The sequence below is a fragment of the Pogona vitticeps genome, chromosome 3 (genome assembly GCF_051106095.1).
Source record: "Pogona vitticeps strain Pit_001003342236 chromosome 3, PviZW2.1, whole genome shotgun sequence".
NCBI lineage: Eukaryota > Metazoa > Chordata > Lepidosauria > Squamata > Agamidae > Pogona > Pogona vitticeps.
The window spans coordinates 171,240,904-171,248,792 of record NC_135785.1 but is presented as its reverse complement, the minus strand read 5'-3'; positions in this window follow the sequence as shown (position 1 = coordinate 171,248,792).

Here is a 7,889-nt window from a genome sequence, read left to right as displayed (position 1 = left end):
TATTTGTATGAAGGAATAGTTTTTCTCCCCCTTTCCAAACAGCAAACCTGCATTTCATTATTTGAGGACCGCTGTGGCACTTTGCTACTTATTTGAAAAACTATTTTATGATGTTTTAAAATTTATGCCCCAACTTTCCTGCATCCTCATATACCTTGAGGTGGCTTATAGCAGATTGCTAGACCATCTTTCTTTCAGCTGTTGACTGCTTCTAGATCTGCTTAATTCTCTACATTTGCTGCCTCATATAACTTCAGAATATATTCTGGAACATTACATGTAAGAAATGTAGCCGTGATGTGTTGAGTTTCTTCTTGTGAGCTCTGCTTCATTCCACGGTTCTTATAAATTTGGAAGCCAAGAAAGAAGCAGCAAAATAAGAGTTGTAAAAAGTCAGGCTAACCATCACATCTTGTAATTGAGAAGGGACCAGAACTTTCCCATAGTACTTATTTAATTCTCCATTACTGAGATTAGTGTTTTTTTATTTTCATAGGGGCATTTGACAGTGGCAAGAACGGAATAATGTGGAAATAATGTTAGAGCAACATTACACATTCTTTTTGGGGCAGTGGTGGAACCAAACGAAAAATTAGCAAACCTGCCAAGCAGAGCTGTATAAATGGTTTGTTGGATCTGCATTCAAGGCATAAAGTATATTTAAAATACACATTTCTTTAAAATCATTGTGCTAACCGGTTAATTCAGAAAAAAAGGTGTGGCTATTTTAAAGAGGCGTATAATGTATTAAGACTAATTGTTTTCTCATATCAGGGCATGTCCTCTTTAATTCCATTCCCATGCTAGAATACTCAAATTTTAAAAATATGCTATTTCTATTATCCTCCCCAATAATCTTTGCATGTATCCATATAAAATACAGTAGAACCCCTGTATCTGTAGGGCAATCAGTTCAAAGCCCCCCCCCTCCATGGATACTGAAAAGCACAGATTATAGCTAACACAATACAGTGGGGTCTTGACTTAAGAACGGCTTGAGTTAAGAACATTTTGACTTAAGAACCACTCTCGTAGGAAAATATTGACTTGACTTAAGTACTTAGATTTGAGTTACGAACTGAAAAAAACCCACGTGGGAGGCAGGGAAAGTGCAAAATGTGAACTTTCAGTTAACTGTTGGCCAGTGAAAAGGGTGCCTGTCTGCTTCCTCACTCCTCCCAGCGTTTAGAGAGTGGATTGGGAGACAGTCTTCAGACTGCCTGGTACTGCCTGGACTGTATTTTCCCTGCCTTCCCTGAACCTTTCTTGACCTAAGAAAAAAAGAAACAAAATATCCCCCTCTAGTGGTCGAAGGCGGAATAGCAGCTTTCCATTAGTTTCTATGGACGGAAAAGAGCAGATACGGATCAAATGGTTCTCAATGCATTCCAATGGGAAATGCAGATTTGACCTGAGAACTTTTTGACTTGAGAACTGCCTTCCAATACGGATTAAGTTCGCAAGTCCAGACCCCACTGTCAGTTGGATCCAGGACTCCCCTGGGGCCTCTATGAGCAAGAGCCAAGTAGAAATCTTCTCTTTTTCCTCAATGTGCTGAAGACAATTCCCCTCTCCTACACAATTTCTCTCCTTCTCTCTCTCTCATACACAATCTCAATGGATCTGCAGGTTTTCTTCTTTGAAGAAAAGAATGCATTTCCTTGTTTGCCTGAGAATGTCGAAGAAGGGGCTGGCTGGAAGGCAAGAAGGACAAGAAGTGAGAATCCTCTCCCAAGTGGCAGCTTGGCTTAGATTAGCACCCTTTTCTCCAGCCTTGTCAGCCAACCCAGCTCTGAGATTTGCAACCGCGCTGCTCTCGAACATAGAGGAAGTTGTCTCAAGGTGCTAGAAGACTAGGCAAAATGACAGCAACCTACCTGTAGTGTCTCATTCTGTCTAGTAGCCAGTTCTCATAACTATGTACATCTTGAAAATCTCTACTGTATTTCTAGTTTTTTCCCCCTGGCATATTTTAAATGTCTGTCTTTTCAGACCTTGTATAAGTGAATCAGCAGATTCTGATCCCACGGATAAGATGGCCTTACTGTATATCAGATGTCGTATGAAACTGTGCATGATGTTATTTGCATGCACAGGGAAGCTTAGCAATACACATTAATATACTTAATGATTTCTGTATATGGGCATTCATCCAGATTTGACTTGCATCCTCCTCCTAAGAGAAGAAAAAAGAAATAACTTTTTTTGGGGGGAGGGGTGGAACCAAATGAAAAATTTGAATGCTGCCAAGCAGACCTGTATAAATGTTTTATTGGATCTGCATTCTAGGCATAAAGTATACTTAAAATATCAAGACGGTAGCCCTAAGTTAAGGATCATATATGACTTTATTTACATAGCTGACCACAAATAATCATGGGATGTCTAGTGGCATGAACCCTAACAAGTCCTACACATCGTGGTTGCTGTGGATTTGCTTGTAGAAAACTTTGTCAATATCTCCATAATTCTATGAAAAGACCTTGTATGTTATGTTGCCACTGTTTTCTATTGGATGTGTCCAAAGTCACTAGGAGGACCAATGCTGGTAAGCAAGTGCAGAGGGATCAGCTTAGAAAGTATGCTAAAAAACAAATTTGTTGTGTAACGTATTAAAAAGCCCTTCCAGTTTCATCCTTGTTAATGTCACAAATGTTTTAAGTGACTCGGTATGTTATTAACTTTTATTCTACTTTTTAAAAATGGGTTCAATAAGAAAATGCATAAAACTTGGAAAATGCTGCTTGCAATGGTTTTTAACAGTACCTTTTAAAAATGAATTAGAAAACACCGCTTGTTACATACTACAAAGTCATGTGAAGGAGTGGGCTGCAGCCCTCCCAAAAAACATGTTCCAAATAAAATGTATTAATTATTAAGATATCGTAAGACTCTGTTGGTTCTGCTGTAACAGATTATAACAGAGCTCCCAACCCTGACTCCAGGAAATTTACCCAAAATTCCCACACATAGGATAAAATGTTGTTGCTTAGTATAATAAGTTGTAACTAGAGCAGGTCCATTGAATCAGTGGGGATTTGATGAGTCTATTTTTTAATATTTATTAATAACAAACAATAATCAACACATACCTAAAGTATCATACAATTACATTAATATGGTAGAAAAAGAAATAGAACTATACATACAGTGTATCACAGGAGTACATCCCCTCATGTTTCATAAATATTTTAGCATATCTTTTTATGTGACCATAGTGAAGAAATGACACTTGTCTACAATGTAAAGCAGTGAGTATACAGCTTGTATAACAGTGTACGAGTAAATGTGCTGTCCTCTCAAAATAAAACAACACACGGCCATTAATGTCTAAACCACAAAGAGGTAAGGTTCCAGTGACAGTCTCTCCCTTAACACACTATGTGCCTGCCTGCACTCACCTGCCTGCTCACCTGCCCATCCTCCTGAAAAAAAAACCTGCCTACTTGCCTGCCAGCCTGTAAACCTGCCCCTCAGTCAGAACTCCAGCTGCCGATTCCAGTCGCCTCGGGCCAAGTTCAAAGCAAGTCGTATCTACCTCCCTGCCTGCTGGATCAAGTCAGACCAGCAGGCCAAGAACTGTTGAACTCCTGCCTGCCTGCCTGCCGACTGGGTTATGTAGTCCCGGTGGGCTGTTCCACCTTCTGCCTGCCTGCTGGGTTATATAGTCCTGCCAGGTTGTTTGTTCCACCTTCTGCCTTCCTGCCTGCCTGCTGGGTTATGTAGTCCTGGCAGGCTGTTTATTCCACCTTCTGCCTGCCTGCCTGCTGGGTTACATAGTCCTGGCGGGCTAAGTTTATTCCACCTTCTGCCTCCCTGACTGGCAGGAGAGAAGTCCTGCCTGGCACGGGTTAAACCAGATCAGCTCTGCAATCTGAAAATCAGGCGATATGGTGATGGGGTGATGCATAGACAGCCTTTGGTTGGTGCAGACCCAGGCCTCTGGGCATCCAAGCCTAAACCCTCTTTTGGCACACCCAGAGCTTGTCCCAGCACCCCTGGACGTGACTAGAGCACCAGGCAATCCTCTCTTGGCACATACAAAGCCTGTCCCCATCCCCAAATGTGGCAAGAGGGCCAGCCAGGTCTCTTGACAGTTGGCACACCCAAAGCCAGTCCTGGCATCCCGAATGTGCCAAGAGGGCCAGCCTGTCTCAGCCCCCCAAAACTTCCAAGGGCTATCTTTATCATATCCAGGCGATCTCAGCAGCCAAGTTGCAATCCCCCCCCAGCTTTCTAGTTCTAAACGAGCATCTTTGTATGTTTGAAGGTTGTCAGCAAGTCTAGTTAGACGTTGGCGGTGAGTGACAGATGAGTTTCCTTGGGCTTCATTCCAATTATTTATGCATGTTCATTCCGGCCTCCTAGCTTTCTCTACTGCTCCAGAAGACTGGCAGAAGCTGGGTGAAAAGCAACGGGACACAGGTCACCCCATTGTGTGGATTCAAACTGCAGTTACTGATCTTCTGATGGACACGCCCAGTGGCTCAGCAGTTTAACCCACATTGCCACAGTCTATGTTGCAGCTAGGTGCAACCTGTGCAGGCGTTTCTCCCCACCTCACTGGGCATCAGTTCCGGGCTCCTTGGTCCATGTTGGCCCCAAGTCCTGCATCCGTCTCCAGCTGCCTTGGGCTTGCCTGCTGCTGATTCTGTGCCAAGAATTGGGCCAAGGACCTTCGAAATCTTGACTGCTGGGTTGGGTGAAGTTGCCTCATTGGGCCAAGTTCTTTCTTTCCGGCCTGCCTGCCTCCCTGCTTATTCAAAGGGCTACATTAGTACTCCAAAGTTCACTTGGGCTTCATTCCTAATTCCTGGCTGTTCATTCCAGCTTCCTATTACCTCAGGTAGGCAGAACCTGGAACAAGCTACGGGAGCTCAGCTCACCCCGTTGTATGGATTTGATCTTCCACTCGAGAAGCCCAGTGGCCCCACTGTTACATTAGTAGCACCACCCTATTCATCTATTGTTGCTGTTGGTGTGCAACCTCAGTTGCCTCCTGGGGGCAAATTGAACTACCTTTGTGCTGAAGATGACAAGAGTCTCCTTTTGCTTCCTTCATTTTGCCTCTGCCTTTTCCTCTGCCCCCCCCCCCCCAGTCTGTCCGGGCATCCCTGTGCCAAGAGAGCCAGGCTCTGCCCTACCCAATGCCTGTCCAGCCACCCCATGCCAACACAGTGCTCCATAGTCCACTCAGGCTCCTGCCTGAGTAGGTTGGCAGACCTTCCGATCAACAAGCCTAGTAGCTCAGCAGCAGTTTAACTCAGTAGGTAGGCAGAAGCAAGGACAAGGAACAAGAGCTCAGGTCACCACATTGCATGGATTCGAACTGCTGATCTTCCACTCGAGAAGCTCAGTGGCCACCCCGATTAGCAGCCGTTAGTAGCACCTTGCAGTCGGACCCTGTTCTCCTGCTGTTGCTGCTGCTTTGACAACCTGAGTTGCCTCCTGGGGACAAAATTAAGTAATGTTGCAGGCAAATGTGATATTGCAAAAGAAGAAGACCAGAGTCTCCTGTGGCTGCCCTTTGCCTCAGTGCCCCGATGGGGCCAAAACCCTGCTTTCCGGTTGGGAACTTCCTCACTTCCTGATGGGGCAAAAAGTCAACGACGTTGCTGGCCATTTGAACAATTTCCTTATCCTGCAGCTCCTTCCACTTGGGCTACATTCCGAAAGGTCTGTCTGCTCTGCCCCCCCCCCAAAGTCTGTCCAGGTGTCATCCCGTTGCCCCATCGCCTGGCTTCAGATGGCAGAGCTCGTGTGGTTTTCAACCCATGCCAAGGGGGCTGACCTGTCTAAGCCCCCCCAAACCTCCAAGGGCTGTCTTTATCATGTCCGGGCAGTCTCAGCAGCCAAGTTGCAAGCAATCCCCAGCTTTCTAGTTCTAAATAAGTGTCTTTGTCGCCCCATCGCCCGGCTTCAGATTGCAGAGCTGATCTGTTTCCGAAAGCCCCACGGCCCCATGGATTAACTGCTGTTAATACCACTGACCCTGTTCATCAGATGGTGCTGCTGGTGCTGTTGGAAGTTGCAAGCGACCTCAACTCAGTTACTTCCTGGAGGCAAAAATCTTTCTTTCGCAGGCAAATCTGAGGTTGCTGAAGAAGACCAGAGTCTGCTCTGCTGCCTGTTGCCTCAGTGCCCTGATGGGGCCCCAAAGCCTGATTTCCAGCTGCCAACTACCTCAGCGCCTGATGTGGCCAAAAAAGCCTGCTTTCCTGCTACCTTTTCCCTCAGTGCCTGATGGGGCCGAAACAACACCATCGCACGGCTTCAGACTCAGAGCTGATCATCTAGTTTTCCAAAGCTGTCCTCCTTGCTTCCCCGTGCCAAGAGGGCTGGGCCGACCCAAACCCTTTCTGATAGTCAAAAACAGCATATTTGACTAAATAATTAATTCTTTCTGGAGGATTGTGTTTCATATGCCACCTTGATGGCAAACATTCAGGAGGTGTAGAAATGCGTCTGAGGAAGCTTTTCTACAAATTTGGTGTCTCTAGGTCATCGGGGGCCAGTGTTATAGCCATTTAAAATGCAGATGAATCAATAGATTGATTTGTCAATCCGTTGAAGAATATTCGTATATTCGTATTCGTTGATTCATTAACCTTGATGAATAAAGATCAAAATGAATTGCCATTTTTTATTCGTCCCCACCTCTAATTCTTACTAACCATATTCAACAAGGCTAACTTTGAAGTCCTTTGTACATCCTTGCCCAGTATGTCTCTTATCTCTTAAAAAATTTGTGAGCACTCTTTTTTCCTCTTTTTGCCAGACTACCACATAGGTAAGTATGTCCCCTTTTCTTTTTTACATCTCCAGCACAAAGATAATACTGTTTCATTTATCAAATTTATTTTCACAGGTGTTAAGTACCATCTCCATGCAACTTTATAGCAATATTCTTTAACCGTTATTGACTTATTTTTCATTATCCTCTTATTCCACATTCCATTCCATTCTTCCCCCTTAACTCAGGAAATGAAAGGGCCTACTCAGGTTGCAATCTACTACACTAAGCAACACAATTTCAGCCATAGCGTTGCTTATGAAATAGAAGTTAGGTACACCCTTGGTACCTCACCAAAAGTAACTAGTTATCAGTAACTTCGTTACTTGTTATTTTTATCTCTGGGTCCCTCTGATTCACTCTATTTCTTTTTACATTGATATCTTGCCTTATATCAATTGACTCTCCCATTCAACTCTTGACTTGATCCAAATTTGCTAAACTTCAGCTGAGAAGCTATACCTCCTTCTTTTAGACTTAAAACCACCAGTAGGATGACTATCAATAGCTTGGTATTTAAAAGGGTGTCATAAAAAAGGCAACAAATAAAACCGCAAGACCCAGGTTGAATCAACTCCTGGATAAATAAGAATATCTTAATCTGCTCTGCTTAGGGACATTCCAAAGTCAGGGTGCCATCTCTGAAAAAGCCCTGCTCGTTTGTTATTGCACAGCAAAATACAGAAGGAATTTGGAGCAGGGCTGCAGGAAAAGTTGGTAAGACACTGGACATATAGATATAGAGAAAGGTGCTCCTTCACATATTTGGTTCCTAAAAAGTATATACTATTATTACTAAAGACTGGAGTTGTTACTGCTTGTGAGGTATTATCTGCTTAAGTTCTGGTATGTCACTCTTTTTGCCAACTGAAATAAACTGCTTTAAGTACCTAGGGATTTATTGATTCATAAAGAATGGACACCCTGTAGACAAATCTGTAACAAGTTTGTTCAGTTTGTTAGCTCCTAGGTGCTCTTTAAGAGTTATTGCTGAGCATTTCATTAGGTTTCTGGTAATTTATTAAGGCACGAGTGAGAAAAGTAAGGGAATTATCTCATTATACAGGAAAAGCTAGAAAGTTACTTCCTCTCTCAG